This window comes from Anser anser, assembly GCF_964211835.1.
Source record: "Anser anser genome assembly, chromosome: W".
NCBI classification, from domain to species: Eukaryota; Metazoa; Chordata; class Aves; order Anseriformes; family Anatidae; genus Anser; species Anser anser.
In genome coordinates, this window is record NC_139731.1 from 12,613,076 (window position 1) to 12,628,464 (window position 15,389).

The following is a 15,389-nucleotide window of genomic DNA, read 5'->3' on the forward strand; positions in this document are numbered from 1 at the left end:
CAGCCCCTTCTACCCCCATCACATTTAGGGTTTCATTAGTTAATTTAATCCCTGATACTTTACAGGCCAGTAATGACCTAGCTGCCCCAGTGTATTGGGTTTGATGGCAAGGTTTGGGGGGGGCTGCAGTGGCAGCCCCCACGAGGAGAATCCAGAAACCGCCCCATGGCAGATAAGGGACAATTTCATCCGGCCCCAGAGGGGCCCACCGCTGCCCAGAGCCAAGCCATGAGCAACACAGTCCGTGCCTCTGTGAGAGCACATCCACGAAAATGAAAACAAACAAACAAAAACCTGCTGCTCAACAGCAGCTGGGAGAGGGAGGAGTGAGAAACCTCCCCGCAGACACCAAAGTCAGCACAGAAGGAGGGGGTGGAGGCGCTCCAGGCGCCGGAGCCGAAGCCCCCTGCGGCCTGTGGAGAGGCCCCTGGTGGAGCAGGCTGCCCCCCCTGCCCCCCCCCTTCTCGATACTTGGGAACCTGACCAAACACCACAGCAAATATACCAAAACTTCTAGACTGTTACTTAGATAATGCCTACATCCTCTTTCCCTGCTCATTCAACTTTCCCAACTCATTCAAAAAACAGCTCTGTCAAACATTACATACCACACCTTTAACACCTTTAATAACCTTTTTTAAGCTTCACTCCCAGGCTGAAGTGGCCAGCCTGCCCACACTTAAAACATCCCATCAAAGCCTGTCCCTGCTAAGATTCAGGCCGCAACACAGGTAGCTTTCCTTGCCTGCCATTCCTTCATCTCTCTTCCTCTCTTTTCCATCCTGGCCCTGACTCCCCCTGAAGATTTTCTTCCTCTTTCTCCAAACCTCTGCCTCACTACCTGCTACACTGTCAATACCATCAGTTTCACTCTCTGCTTTTCTTTCTCATCTCCCCTCTTGACACACACGTTCAGGGCCTCCCACAGGAGGGCCCCCCAGTGACTGTTCACTACATCCCCCCCACCTTCTGGAGCATTTTCTGTGCATCTTGCCAGGCTTCAATCACAAAATGAACTTTCAAGAGCCCTTGGGATACCGGGTCCTCAGGATTCATCCCCAAGTACTTTCTCATTCTGACCCCAAGTCTCTCATATGATTTCTGTGTTGCACACTATTATTCTTCCAGCCAGGATCGGCAAGTGGGTATTTCTGCCCTGCCGGTATTACCCCTGGTCCTGGTGTTAGTGTTGGGGAGAATCGAATGGATGTTTTATTAATGTCTCTTAGGTGATGGGTCATACAGTATAATTAAGCATTGCCAAATGTACTTACATTATCAATTAATTTATGTATACTGGGAAGTTTAGGGAGTATATTATCAAATAATCTATGTATACTGGGAAACTTAGGGAGTATACTGAACAGTCAAATGAATCTTTGAAGGGGAACCCTGGGAGGGAACAGATACAACCTGACCTTGGATAAGGGCCTGGAAGTGCTGAAATGAGTTGAAGCAGAACCAAGGAGCGGAGGGAGCATGCGTCGAGTGAGAAAGGTGAAAAGTTTAGCGGAGAGGAAGACTCCTTACTTCATCTGGACGACCACCAGAGAGCACCACGCATGTGCAAAGGGGAGGGGAGCTAATTAGAATGAAATGCGAGGCTGATGTTACCACCTGTAATGAATATGTATGCCTTACGTAATGTTGAATGTATAAGTAATGGCTGGGAAGTAACGGGACTTGAAGCCAGATTTGGGCACCTGCCCCGGCTTCCAGCGCTGAATAAAGCACCTTCATATAATCAGTTGGTGGTTATGTGGTTGCTACGCTAACATTTTGGCGACCCAGATGGGACGGCGTGGGCACTGCTGAGGCGGATCGTGTCTCGGTTTCGCTCTAGCCGGCACCGAGGGATTCTCGGGGAGCAGTCGACCGCGACCGACCTCCACTGCTCACGACGTACCACTGGAGCGGTAAGCAAAGGTGCTTTCAACTTTGGGTATTCGGTACCGATTTGGTTGGGAAAGCCTGCCGGTCAGACGCGGCAAAAGCCACGCTCGGTTGGGCAGGGAGCTCCCGGGGTAAGCCTAGGCGCCGTCCGTTAGACAGAGCGAAAGCTCTGCAGGTTCGGCATTGGTGGTTTGGTATTGGTAATTGTATTGGTTTGTGCTGAAGGGTCAGCACCTGGTATTATTGGTATGTGGTAAGCACGCTGCTGCTCCGGCAGCTTCTGGGGGAGTGTGCTGCTGCTCCGGCAGCTTCTGGGAGAGTGTGCTGCTGCTCCGGCAGCTTTTGGGTTTGTATCATAAGCTCAAAATGAAAAAGATTAAAGGAATTCTGGGAAAAGATGTACCTATCCCGTGAACATCCCCACTGGGGTGTTTGCTAGCACATTGGAAAGAGGGAGGTTTTGGTCAAGAAATGCGGAAAGGAAAGCTGATTGATTATTGTAATATTTGGTGGCCACAGTATAAACTAGAGGACCAAGAAACTTGGCCTGAGAATGGAACATTGCAATATAATACAATCTTACAATTAATGCTATTTTGTAAGCGGGAAGGAAAATATGATGAACTGCCGTATGTGGAATTATTCTTTTATTTGTGCCGAAAGCCTGAATGGCAGCATGCTTGTGGAATAATGGTGCTTGAAGTTTCAACTGAGGAACGTTGTTGTGCATGTACTAGGGAGGGACGCTGTATACAGCATCAGGTAATAGAGAATAATAAGTGTTATGGGGAAATGAATAATGGAAATATTGACTTGGAAGTTGCGCCGTCGGCTCCGCCGGAAGAGCCAGGACAGGGAGGGAAAAGAGAAAAGGAAGATAGCAGTAGTGATGGAGAATCCCCGACTTTAGTCTCCCCTGTGTCACATAGGACCCGGCAACAGCGAAGGGCAGGAGAAACTATAAATGAACAGAGAGGGAAAATAATCGCTCCCCTCAGGCAAGGAGTGGGGACAGAAGGACCGGTATATGTTAAGGTGCCTTTTCAGCTGGGGACTTAATGATATGGAAACAAGCAGCCGGCACCTACAGGGAAAACCCAGATAAAGTAGCCAGGGTAATGAAAATGATAATTAAAACCCAAAATCCCAATTGGGATGATCTCCAGGTGATCCTGGATACTTTGATGGACTCGACAGAAAAAGACATGGTATTGCGGGCAGCCAGAGAGAGAGCCCGAGAAGATATACGAAATGGATTAGTGCTTGGAAATCTAGATCAAAACTTCCCCACTGAGGATCCCCAATGGGATTATAACACAGGGGATGGAATAAGGAGGCTGAAGAGATATCAAGATTGGGTACAAGTCGGGGTACAGAATGCCATGCCCCGGACCATAAATTGGTCAAAATTGTATAATGTCAGGCAAGAAAAAGCGGAATCACCTTCCGCCTTTTTAGAGAGATTGAAAGAAACTGCTGTTGTGGTTTAACCCGGCTGGCAGCTAAACACCACACAGCCGTTCGCTCACCCTCCCCCCTCCCTCTCTGGGATGGGGGAGAGAAACGGGAAAGTGAAGCCGGTGAGTTGAGATAAAGACAGTTTATTAAGACAGGAAAATAATAATAACAATAATAATAATAATAGTGATAATGGTAATAGTATTAACAATAATAATGTGTAAGAAACAAGTGATGCACAATGCAATTGCTCACCACCCGCTGACCGATGCCCAGCCTATTCCCGAGCAGCCGGCCCCCCCACCCCGGCCAGCCACCCCTATATATTGTTTAGCATGACGTCAGATGGTATGGAATACCCCTTTGGCCAGTTTGGGTCAGCTGTCCTGGGTCTGTCCCCTCCCAGCTCCTGCTGCACCCCCAGCCTGCTCGCTGGCAGGACAGAGCGAGAAGCCGAAAAGTCCTTGGCCTGGTGTAAACACTGCTCTGCAACAATTAAAACATCAGCATGTTATCAGCGCTCTTCTCATCCTAATCCAAAACATAGCACCCTACCAGCTACTATGAGCTACTTAACTCTGTCCTAACTGGAACCAGGACAACTGCTAAGAAATATACAGATTTAGACGTAGAGACTGAGCAAGCTAAAGCTCAATTAGCACTCATTTTCCTGGGACAAGCCCAAGAGGATATTAGGAAGAAATTGCAAAAGTTGGAAGGTGCAGATTTGAGAAATTTGGATAGGCTGTTGGAAATAGCCTGGAAAGTGTATAATAACAGGGAAAAGGAAACGACAAAAAGGCAACAACAGAACTTATTAGCAGTAATTCTAGGGAGAGAACATGCAGGATTAAGGGGCAGGGGAAGAGGAAATATTAATGGTCGAGGTAGAGGAACAGGGAGAGGCTACCCGAGCTCAGGGGGAAACCGGCTGGGTCTTAACCAATGTGCCCATTGTAAGGGGGAGGGTCATTGGAAAAACGAGTGCCCTCTCCGTGGACAGCTGATCGTTGGTGGGGGAAATTCGTTCCGAAACCAAGAAGCAGCCAAGGCGATGGTTCTGGGGGAATATAGTAGCTGACTAGGAGATCCGGTAGCAGAAACTAAAGAGCCCTTAGTAAAAATTCAAATAGGAAATAAGGAAGTAAAATTTTTAATTGATACAGGGGCCACATATTCAGTACTCAATAGATTAAGTGGTAAGATAGGGGAAAGGAAAACTACTGTTGTAGGTGCCACCGGGAAGGAGGAAATACGGCCGTTCTTACAACCCCTTGATTTACGGTTTGGAGGTAAAGAAATTACGCATGAACTTTTATATGTACCAGAATGCCCTATTCCTCTTTTGGGACGGGATTTGTTAACTAAACTAAACGCTACCATAACGTTTGAAGATGGAGAATTGATTATGAGAATCCCGGAATCAAAACTGGGACAAATATTAATGATTAAAGAGAAGGCTGTTCCTCATATACCAAAAGAGGTAGAAAATGCAGTAATGCCTACGATTTGGGAAACGGACGTGCCCGGAAAATCAAAAGTAGCCCAGCCAGTAAAAATTGAACTTAAGGAAGGGGCCCGACCGGTACGGATTAAACAGTACCCGTTGAAGCTAGAAGCTAGGCTAGGAATAGTAAAGATTATAGATAAATTTCTTAGCTACCACATTCTGGAGGAATGCAAATCCGAATATAATACCCCAATTTTCCCAGTAAAGAAACCTAACGGGGAATACAGGCTAGTGCAGGACCTTAGGGCAATAAACAAAATAACAAAAGATATTCACCCAGTGGTGGCTAATCCTTATACATTGTTAACATCTGTAAAAGAGAAATATAAGTGGTTTACGGTAATTGATTTAAAAGATGCCTTCTTCTGCATACCCATTGACAAGGATAGTAGAAAACTCTTTGCTTTTGAATGGGAAAATCCACGGAACGGACGAAAGATGCAACTGACCTGGACAAGATTGCCTCAAGGATTCAAGAATAGCCCGACCCTCTTCGGCAGTCAACTAGCTAAAGAAATAGAAGATTGGATTAACCAAGGGCAGATTCAGGTACCAAAGGATCGATACCTGCTGTAACAATATGTGGACGATATATTAATAGCTACCGAAGGAGAGTCAGAATGTATTCAGGTAACTATTGATATTTTGAATCAATTGGGACTAAATGGGTACAAGGTTTCTAAACGTTTCTAAATGGGTACAAGGTTTCTAGGGTACTGAGAGAACTGGCGGAGGAGCTGGCCGAGCCGCTTTCCATCATTTATCGGCAGTCCTGGCTATCGGGGGAGGTCCCGGTTGACTGGCGGCTAGCCAATGTGACGCCTATCTATAAGAAGGGCCGCAGGGCAGACCCGGGGAACTATAGGCCTGTCAGTTTGACCTCAGTGCCGGGGAAGCTCATGGAGCAGATTATCTTGAGGGTCATCACGCGGCACTTGCAGGGCAAGCAGGCGATCAGGCCCAGTCAGCATGGGTTTATGAAAGGCAGGTCCTGCTTGACGAACCTGATCTCCTTCTATGACCAAGTGACGCGCTTGGTGGATGAGGGAAAGGCTGTGGACGTGGTCTACCTTGACCTCAGTAAGGCTTTTGACACCGTTCCCCACAACATTCTCCTCAAGAAACTGGCTGCTCGGGGCTTGGACTGGCGTACGCTTCGCTGGGTTAGAAACTGGCTGGATGGCCGGGCCCAGAGAGTTGTGGTGAATGGAGTCAAATCTGGCTGGAGGCCGGTCACTAGTGGAGTCCCCCAGGGCTCGGTACTGGGGCCGGTCCTCTTTAATATCTTTATTGATGATCTGGATGAGGGCGTCCAGTGCACCCTCAGTAAGTTTGCAGATGACACCAAGCTAAGTGCGTGTGTCGATCTGCTCGAGGGCAGGAAGGCTCTGCAGGAGGATCTGCATAGGCTGGAGCGATGGGCTGAGGTCAACTGCATGAAGTTCAACAAGGCCAAGTGCCGGGTCCTACACCTGGGCTGCAACAACCCCAAGCAGAGCTACAGGCTGGGAGATGAGTGGCTGGAAAGCTGCCTGGCCGAGAAGGACCTGGGAGTATTGGTGGATAGTCGGCTGAATATGAGCCAGCAGTGTGCCCAGGTGGCCAAGAAGGCCAACGGCATCCTGGCCTGTATAAGAAGCAGTGTGGCCAGCAGGTCGAGGGAAGTGATTGTGCCCCTGTACTCGGCTCTGGTGAGGCCGCACCTCGAGTACTGTGTTCAGTTTTGGGCCCCTCGCTACAGGAAGGACATGGACGTGCTCGAGCGAGTCCAGAGAAGGGCGACCAAGCTGGTGAGGGGTCTGGAGAACAAGTCTTACGAGGAGCGGCTGAGGGAGCTGGGCTTGTTCAGCCTGGAGAAGAGGAGGCTCAGGGGCGACCTCATCGCTCTCTACAGTTACCTGAAAGGAGGCTGTAGAGAGGTGGGGGTTGGTCTATTCTCCCACATGCCTGGTGACAGGACGAGGGGGAATGGGCTAAAGTTGCGACAGGGGAGTTTTAGGTTGGATGTTAGGAAGTACTTCTTTACCGAAAGGGTTATTAAGCATTGGAACGGGCTGCCCAGGGAGGTGGTGGAGTCACCATCCCTGGAGGTCTTTAAAAGACGTTTAGATGTAGAGCTTGGGGATATGGTTTAGTGGAGTACTTAGTGTTAGGTCGGAGGTTGGACTCGATGATCTTGAGGTCTCTTCCAACCTAGAAAAATCTGTGAATCTGTGAATCTGTAAACAAAAGGCACAAATCGCGTGCACAACAGTAATTTATTTGGGATGTGAAATTTCTCAAGGACAAAGAAAATTGGGAGTTAACCGAATACAAGCTGTTTGTGAAATCCCCGAGCCGCGAAATTTGCATGAACTACGGGCTTTCCTAGGTATGGCCGGGTGGTGCAGACTGTGGGTAATGGACTATGGACTCATAGCAAAGCCCCTCTATGAAACCCAAAAGGCCTGTACCTGGGGAAAGCCACAACAAGAGGCCTTTAAGAAATTAAAGGAAGCCCTGATAAAGGCGCCTGCCTTGGGCTTGCCGGACTTATCAAAGGACTTCCAGCTGTTTGTGCATGAGAGACAACGATTGGCATTAGGAGTACTGACCCAGCGACTTGGGAGCTGGAAAAGACCTGTGGGGTATTTTTCTAAACAATTGGATGCGGTAAGCGCTGGATGGCCCTCGTGTTTAAGGGCCGTGGCAGCCACAGTCCTTTTAACACAGGAAGCCAGGAAGCTCACATTAGGGAAACGAATTGAGGTGTTCGTGCCACATATGGTGACTACGGTATTGGAGCAAAAGGGGGGCCATTGGCTATCGCCCAGCCGAATGATGAAATATCAAGCTATACTAACTGAGCAAGATGATGTAATCTTAAGAACTACTAACTTATTGAACCCAGCAGTGTTTCTAGGAACAACTACGGAGGAAGGAGACCTCAGTCATGATTGCGTGGAGATCATCGAACATACCTATGCCAGCAGAACAGACTTAAAGGATCAGCCTCTGGGGAGACCGGATTGGGAACTTTTCACGGATGGAAGCAGCTTTGTGGAAAATGGGACTCGTTATGCAGGATACGCGGTAACTACATCAAAGGTAGTGATTGAGGCAAATTCCCTACCTCCGGGAACTTCAGCCCAACGAGCAGAAATAATTGCCCTGACACGAGCCCTGGAACTAAGCGAGGGTAAGAACGTGAATATTTGGACAGATTCAAAATATGCATTCGGGGTAGTTCATGTACATGGGGCATTATGGAAAGAAAGGGGAATGCTATCCTCACAAGGGACTAATATAAAATACCAGGAAGAAAGATTGAAATTAATAACAGCTGTACAGAAACCCCAACAGGTGGCCATAATGCATTGTAAAGCCCATCAAGGAGGGGTGTCAGAGATTGCAGAAGGTAACAGACTGGCAGATTTGACGGCCCGGAAGGTTGCGCGTGAAGTATGGAAAGTACTGGCTCTAATTCCATCAAAGGTAGGCCTCTCTTGTTTTAAATTACCTAAAGACCCAAAGTATTCAGCAGAAGATGAGAGACTTGCAAATTTGATGAAGGCCCAGAAGAATCCTGATGGATGGTATGTGACTACGACAGGACAACTCATAGTGCCTCCTATAGTAATGCGAGAAATCTTACAAATAAAACATAATGAATGTCACTGGGGTGCAGGAGCAATGGTGACCTATTTGAAACGAGGTGTCATCTCGGTACACATGTTAACAATGGCAAAGTCAGTAATGTCAAAATGTGAGCTTTGCTTAAAGAATAACCCGGTAGCAAGGAAACATGCTGAGATGGGAAGAACTAGGGCTGGGATAGAGCCTGGAGATTACTGGCAAATAGACTTCGTAGAACTGCCTAAAGCAAGAGGTTATAAATACCTATTGGTAGGGGTTGATACTTTTTCAGGATGGCCGGAGGCCCTTCCCTGTCGCACCAACCAAGCAAAGGAAACGGTAAAATGGTTACTACAGGAAATAATCCCTAGATTTGGTGTACCATTGGGTATTTCTTCAGACAGGGGACCACATTTCATTGCCAATGTCGTTAAGGAGGTTAGTAGGTTACTGGGAATTACCTGGAACTTACATACCCCATGGAGGCCTCAATCTAGTGGTCAGGTAGAGAGGATGAACCAAACTTTAAAAGGACGATTAAGCAAAATTTGTCAGGAAGCTAAGATACAGTGGCCACAGGCCTTACCAATAGCTTTGCTAAGAATTAGAATAAAGCCAGGAAGTGGGATGTCAGTAAGTCCCTATGAAATCATGTATGGAAAACCTTATGAGTCTCCTGAACCGAACCCGAATATACATGTTACCGGTAAACAGGTTGGCAAAGGTAACCAAGAAGGGGTTCAAAGATTTAAACTTACAATTACAGGCTACAACCAAAAAGACCCTGCAAAACAGAATGGCTCTGGACATGCTTTTGTTAAAAGAGCATGGGGTGTGTGGATATTTGAAAGATAGAATTGATCGTTGCTGTGTACATATTCCAAATGTAACTACAGATGTGGAAAATGACATATCCCAACTAGTTCGTGTGGAACATAAGCTAGAGGAAGAAAAGCAAGAAGCTGAGCAAAATTGGTTGGGAGCAACCTTTGAGGGACTAGGCCTTCATCTGGAAGGATGGCTCAAGTCCCTCCTACAAAGCATTGTGCTGCTGCTAATTGTATTCGCTGCAATGGGAGTAATGTTCTCGTGTGTGAAGGGAGAAATAGTTAGGAGTAGTGCATGGGATCGCCGAATAATGAGAGTCCTTACTGGGAATCACCCAGAACACCCTATCCCACTTACTCCACCCCCATCCTATAGTACTAGCGTTAACAAGCAGGCATGGAGGAATCAATAAGATAGTAGACTAACGAAGATGCATTAAAATTATACTTACTAATCTCTATATCAAGTTATACTTACTAACCTCTACTAACCTGATTCAACCTAATAGTAATGAAAATACTTGCTCTCGGTATGAGTGAAGTATTTTCAAAGGGGGGAAATGTTAGCGTTGGGGAGAATCGAATGGATGTTTTATTAATGTCTCTTAGGTGATGGGTCATACAGTATAATTAAGCATTGCCAAATGTACTTACATTATCAATTAATTTATGTATACTGGGAAGTTTAGGGAGTATATTATCAAATAATCTATGTATACTGGGAAACTTAGGGAGTATACTGAACAGTCAAATGAATCTTTGAAGGGGAACCCTGGGAGGGAACAGATACAACCTGACCTTGGATAAGGGCCTGGAAGTGCTGAAATGAGTTGAAGCAGAACCAAGGAGCAGAGGGAGCATGCGTCGAGTGAGAAAGGTGAAAAGTTTAGCGGAGAGGAAGACTCCTTACTTCATCTGGACGACCACCTGGACGACCACCAGAGAGCACCACGCATGTGCAAATGGGAGGAGAGCTAATTAGAATGGAATGCGAGGCTGATGTTGCAACCTGTAATGAATATGTATGCCTTACGTAATGTTGAATGTATAAGTAATGGCTGGGAAGTAACGGGACTTGAAGCCAGATTTGGGCACCTGCCCCGGCTTCCAGCGCTGAATAAAGCACCTTCATAGAATCACTTGGTGGTTATGTGGTTGCTACGCTAACACTGGAGGATGAGTTATTTCCCATTTTTGTATAGCAGCTCTCCTCCTGATCATTCCCATTTCTTTCCCTGTAAACAACATATTTATATACATAATTCCCCCCCCCAAGAGTATAAGCTAGGTCCTAGGAAACTCCTAACCTCTCTTCTGGTAAGGAGGGGGGAAGTTCACTTAAGAGGACACACAGTTAGTGTTAGTACTGTTAGTATCAGGGAAGGCAAAATTCTCAGTACCTCTTCTACCTTGTTCTAATTCTTGCCAGAGCCTAGAGTACGCTCTTCTCTAGGGACAGTGTTAATTGCAGTCCCTGTCTCCTTTCCTGGAGCGACTGCTGCTGCCACCGGTGCAATATTAGGATTATAGGGAGCATAACTTGGCTCCTCCTCCAAAAAAAAAGGAATCTTATTGTTTACACATAAATTTAAAGCCTGAATTTTCATCAGGCCCGTATTTTGGCCAAAATACTGCTGTTTCCTTAATTGGTTCTTTTGTCCAGACTAATACACAATATTTAGCCATATTTATTTTTTTTTTACCATCTCCTCCAATTTTGAGATTATTTTTCCAATTTCTTATCATTCTTCAGGAAGAACTGTCGGTAGGCACTCCCCCAGGGATATCTCCCTGTCCCCTGGAACTCATATTTCCCATTTTTCCTATTCTGGAAAATGGGGGTGTACTGCCAAGCACTTCCCCGTGCGAGGCTTACCGCACACCAAATTTCCCTGGTGTAGTGCCAAGCACTTCCCTGTGCAAGGGCTTACCATACACCAAATTTCCCGAGACTCTTCCTTTCTCTCCCTTATCTCACGCTTCGTCCGTCTCCGGCCGCGCCCCTCGCGGAGCTACGGAACCACGGATCAGGACTCCACACTCGCTTCGTACAAAAGTACGTCTCAATCACACGTCACACAGAGTCTCACCCGACCCCCAAGGCAATACTTAATATTTCTTACCTTGGTCTGTGCACAGAGTTACCGGATCAATTCTTAAACCCGGAGTGCCTACCTTCTTCCCTTCCCCACTACTTCACGGATCCTGCCTCTTTAATCAGTCTCGGGCCCTCTGTCAGCTCTCCGCAGAACCGCCACCGCCGATGCACAGGACCCTGAAATCAGCAGGGCATGCCTTCCTGCTGCTGCGGCGGTGGGGCTCCCCGGTAGGTGACTGGATCCCGGACGAGCCCCCAAATTGTGAGAAACGCTCCGTAGCCAATAACTTAGGCTCAGGCGAGGATCTCAGTGAAGTAGTAATTTATTCGCGATTGCAATGGCGGGCGCCCCACAAGCAGGAGAGCGCACCTACTAGTTCCAAAACACAGTTTATATACTTTTTGATGACAGGACCCTCCCCTGTTTCCCCACTGGAGTGGGTAATCCAGGTTCACAATCTATCTGATGCTTCACAGACAATGCCTGGCCTTCAGTTGCCGGCCTGTTTTTGAGATGGTAATGTTTTCTCCCCTTATCTGGCTTGACTTAACATAGTGATTTTCACCTGATTGCTCTAAGGAGTCTGGTTGTCTGCATTTTAGGAGGTCACCTGCTGAGCTTTCTTATCACTGTAAGCATATCTCAATACCACATTCCTTCCTGCTATACAATGTAACACTGCAAAAACAACATTTCTATTCCCACAGTACTCCGTATAAAGTGACTGCACCTAGTAATGTAAAGGTCTTTTCTCTTTTCCTGCAAGTTGGGAGAGAGCTTGTCTATCTGTTTTATTACAGGCCTTCTTCAAGGCACATTTCTCCTGTAATTTGATGTTACCGCAGGAATGTGAGCATGATGATTCTGTTCTTTCATTAGGCAACACTAGATTTATCTTTTAAAGCTGTGTTGAATCAGACAAGGGTTAGAACAGAGGCTGGGGAAGATTCTCAGATGATGGGAGGAAATTAACATCTCAGTAGAGGAATGGTCTACTCGAAGTCTTTCCACTTTTTTTTTTTTTTAAAGAAAATCTTGCTGCTTTGTAGTGGTAATGATGGTCCAATGTGATAGATCAGGTGTTGTTAGCAGTCCCGTATTGTTGCTGATCTGTTAGTCTGTTTGGAGAAGAAAAGCTGTGGGCACTTTTGTTGGATGGTCCTGTGGCAATCTCATCCAGCAACCTACTCCAATCTAGTTACGTAGAAGTGAAGCTAGATTGCTGGAGCTGATTCAAATCTGTCAAAATGTCCTGAGGAAACAAAGCTAATGCATGTCTGAAGACTCCTTTGGCATGTCAAATGAGCTGTTTCTGTTTAGTTATTCCTTGCTTTAAGTGTTTCAGGGTTTGTGCTCATTAGCAGTGCTTCTGAAGAAATGTCTAATAGGCTGGAAAAAAGTTTATACCACTGAGGAATACTGGAGATCATGTGTAACCAAACTGCAAACTTAAATGTGTTGGAAATAGTAACTTCAACAAAGTTTGGGCTAAATCCTGTTTCATGATAACAATCCAGAAGAATATCCTTAAGGCTTTTGTAGTAAAGTGGAAAACTGAATAGGAGAAATTTGATACAGAAAATTGTGGATCAGAGGTATTGGACCAAACAGAGATAACACAGTGATATTCTCGGAATAGCTGTGGGTTTGGGAATCAGGAAATACAAGTTCTGCTCTGGCTTTGTTGTTGGCTGAGCTGGGTGACTGTGGGCATACAGTTTCATCTTTGTCCCCTGTTCCTTACACCCGCAAAACTAGGATGAATTTTGCTCCTTGGTAAGTGCCTTGAAAACTGTTTTGAAGTGTCATGCATGAACTAGGTGGTGCTGATGGTTTAAGGGAGTTTTGGCAAAATGGCTTTCTGCTCAGGGTGAAAGTTGTGAATGAGAAATTTTTTAAAAAGTGTATTCAGTTTGTGGTGGTGTGAATGCCTCAGAGCCCTTTAGGCTTCGCCTGAAAGCAGCGTGTTTCTGGGATTATGGGTTCCTCTCCATTTCTCATTCCACCTGAGTATGAAATTCTTGTTCCGTCTTCATGTGCTCTTATCATTGGGAGGCTTGTAGTTGCACATCTGTCACTCCCAGTTTCTCATGAGTTTATGGATTTTGTTCTGTGTATTTATGACTGAAGGGTGAATGTGTGTTCACAGTGAGGTGCGGGCTTCCAGCCTACAGTAAGTGTTAAACTCATCTGTTCCTAGTGTCAGTCTGCAGTGCTGAGAGGGCAAATTGAATTATTGTCTTAGAGAGAAAGCAGACCTTTCCAGGTTGTTGTTTTTTAAGCGAGGGAATGTAAATCTTGCCTTAAGTCCAGTTGTTTCCATATTAGATGAGTGTCATGTGGATACAGGTTATTTTATGATGCTTAAGGATGTGCTGGGTATTTTTTCCTTAATGTAGCTGACTTCTGTGCAGCAGAGGGGGAGGGATTACACCTGTGGTATGGAAAGGCTTTCTGAAGCAACTTGTGAAGGTGAGTTTAGTGACTGGAGCATCACTGAAAAATGTCTGGGGTTTAGGTAGTTGCTCTGCTTTTTCTCAGAGGCTGAGGGCTGTTTGCATGTGTTTATGTCTTAGCTGTGAGCAAGCTCAGCTGTGGCAGTCGCACACATAGAGGGAACCTTGTTTAACAGATGTACTCACTCTTTGCCTCTTGCTCGTGGCTTCCTTTCCTGAGCTCTGTAGTCCATTGTTGGACTACAGGCTAAGCCTTATTGCCATTTAAGCAGCCCTAAATAGAGCGGCCTTTGCTGTTTGGGAACTCCAAATCAGGAGACTGCAAGGAAGAAGTTTCTGTTTCAGGACTGGAGCACGATGCCTTCAGGGAGCTTAGGCCAACGAAGTTTTCTAATACACAGCAAGCAGCCCTTTGACTTGTCATATTCTATTTTTGTGATAAATCAACTGCTATCGCTGAGGGCAAGCTCAGTTTGGCTGCGTAAAGCTAGATTTCTACTTCTCTATGCTAGACAAGCTCGCGAAAGACAACTTCCTGTGGTCTGTTCCCAGTTAATTCAGTTCCAGAAGTGTGGGCACCACCACTTTGCTGAGCCTGTTCTGGTGTCTGTTGCTGTTTTCATATGTCAAGAGTGTTTATTCTTGATATCAGGTGACAATACTTCTGTCCCTGTGGGTTTTTAAAGAGCAAGACTGAATGTTTGCTATAAATTTCAGTCTTCCCTGAAGTTAACAAGTCTTTTCAAGAAACAATTAAGGTGTAAGTGCTCACTTCAAAATTATTTCCTGTTTGGTATGCTCAGTTATGCACCTATTCCATTTTTTGTTGAAACTAGTGGAACTTCTTTAAAAGATGACTCTTTGGAGCAGAACTTAATTCAGTGTTGACTACTGATGATATTTCCCTTCTGGACCATTTTTTTAAACTGTCATTCAGCCCTATTTGGACATGAAGGATATGAATATGGATATGAAGACAGGTACCTATGGGCTAACGAGAAAATGAGCTGAGAGCTGAAGCTGTGCCAGTGACATGCTGATTTGGTAGAAGAAGTGACGAAAACCCAAAAAAGTCAAGTCACTGTGTAAAGAATGTCACATCTGTAGCACTGAAGATGGAGTTCACATTTCTCTCGTAAGCTTAGCTTGCTGGTGTCTAATAAGGTGTGTTTTGAAAATCAGGCAGGTTTGGGATGATGTCAGTTCTGTGCAGTCACTTGCAGAAGAGTGTTTTGGTAAGCATGCTCTTCCAGGTACCCCGTGACAAGATCTTAGGTGCTTCTGAAAGTTTCCTATTACTGAACTTCTGCACTTGTGCATTTTCAATTGCATGTTTGGTGAAAGAGAAACTTGTGTCCCAGTGGTGAGTACAGGTGTTTGTTCAAAAACAGACAGCACAGAACTTGGTGGCATCTTTGAATGGTGGCTTCTAAATTACAGGGAATTTGTGTCCTCAGGATGTGACACTTCTAGCTGAGAGAAGTGAGGGGTGTCAGGTGGATGGGAACGTTCATCAGTGTTACACATATCA

The 15,389-nt window shown here is 45.9% G+C and overlaps 1 protein-coding gene across 12 annotated transcripts in view; it reads left to right on the forward strand.

Annotated features, from left to right (window-relative positions):
* The window catches only part of LOC310888750 (ubiquitin-associated protein 1-like), a 103,030-nt gene that overhangs the window by 8,866 nt on the left and 78,775 nt on the right, over positions 1–15,389 (forward strand). Inside the window, exon 2 of one of the 12 annotated variants that reach the window (XM_083815779.1) lies at positions 1,792–1,916. The exons of 10 other annotated variants lie outside the window; for them this stretch is intronic. The gene's annotated coding sequence lies outside the window, so the exon portion shown is untranslated. Of the gene's footprint in view, positions 1–1,791; positions 1,917–13,096; positions 13,179–15,389 lie in introns of those variants that run through there. One more of the 12 variants, XM_083815780.1, reaches the window with a different exon arrangement.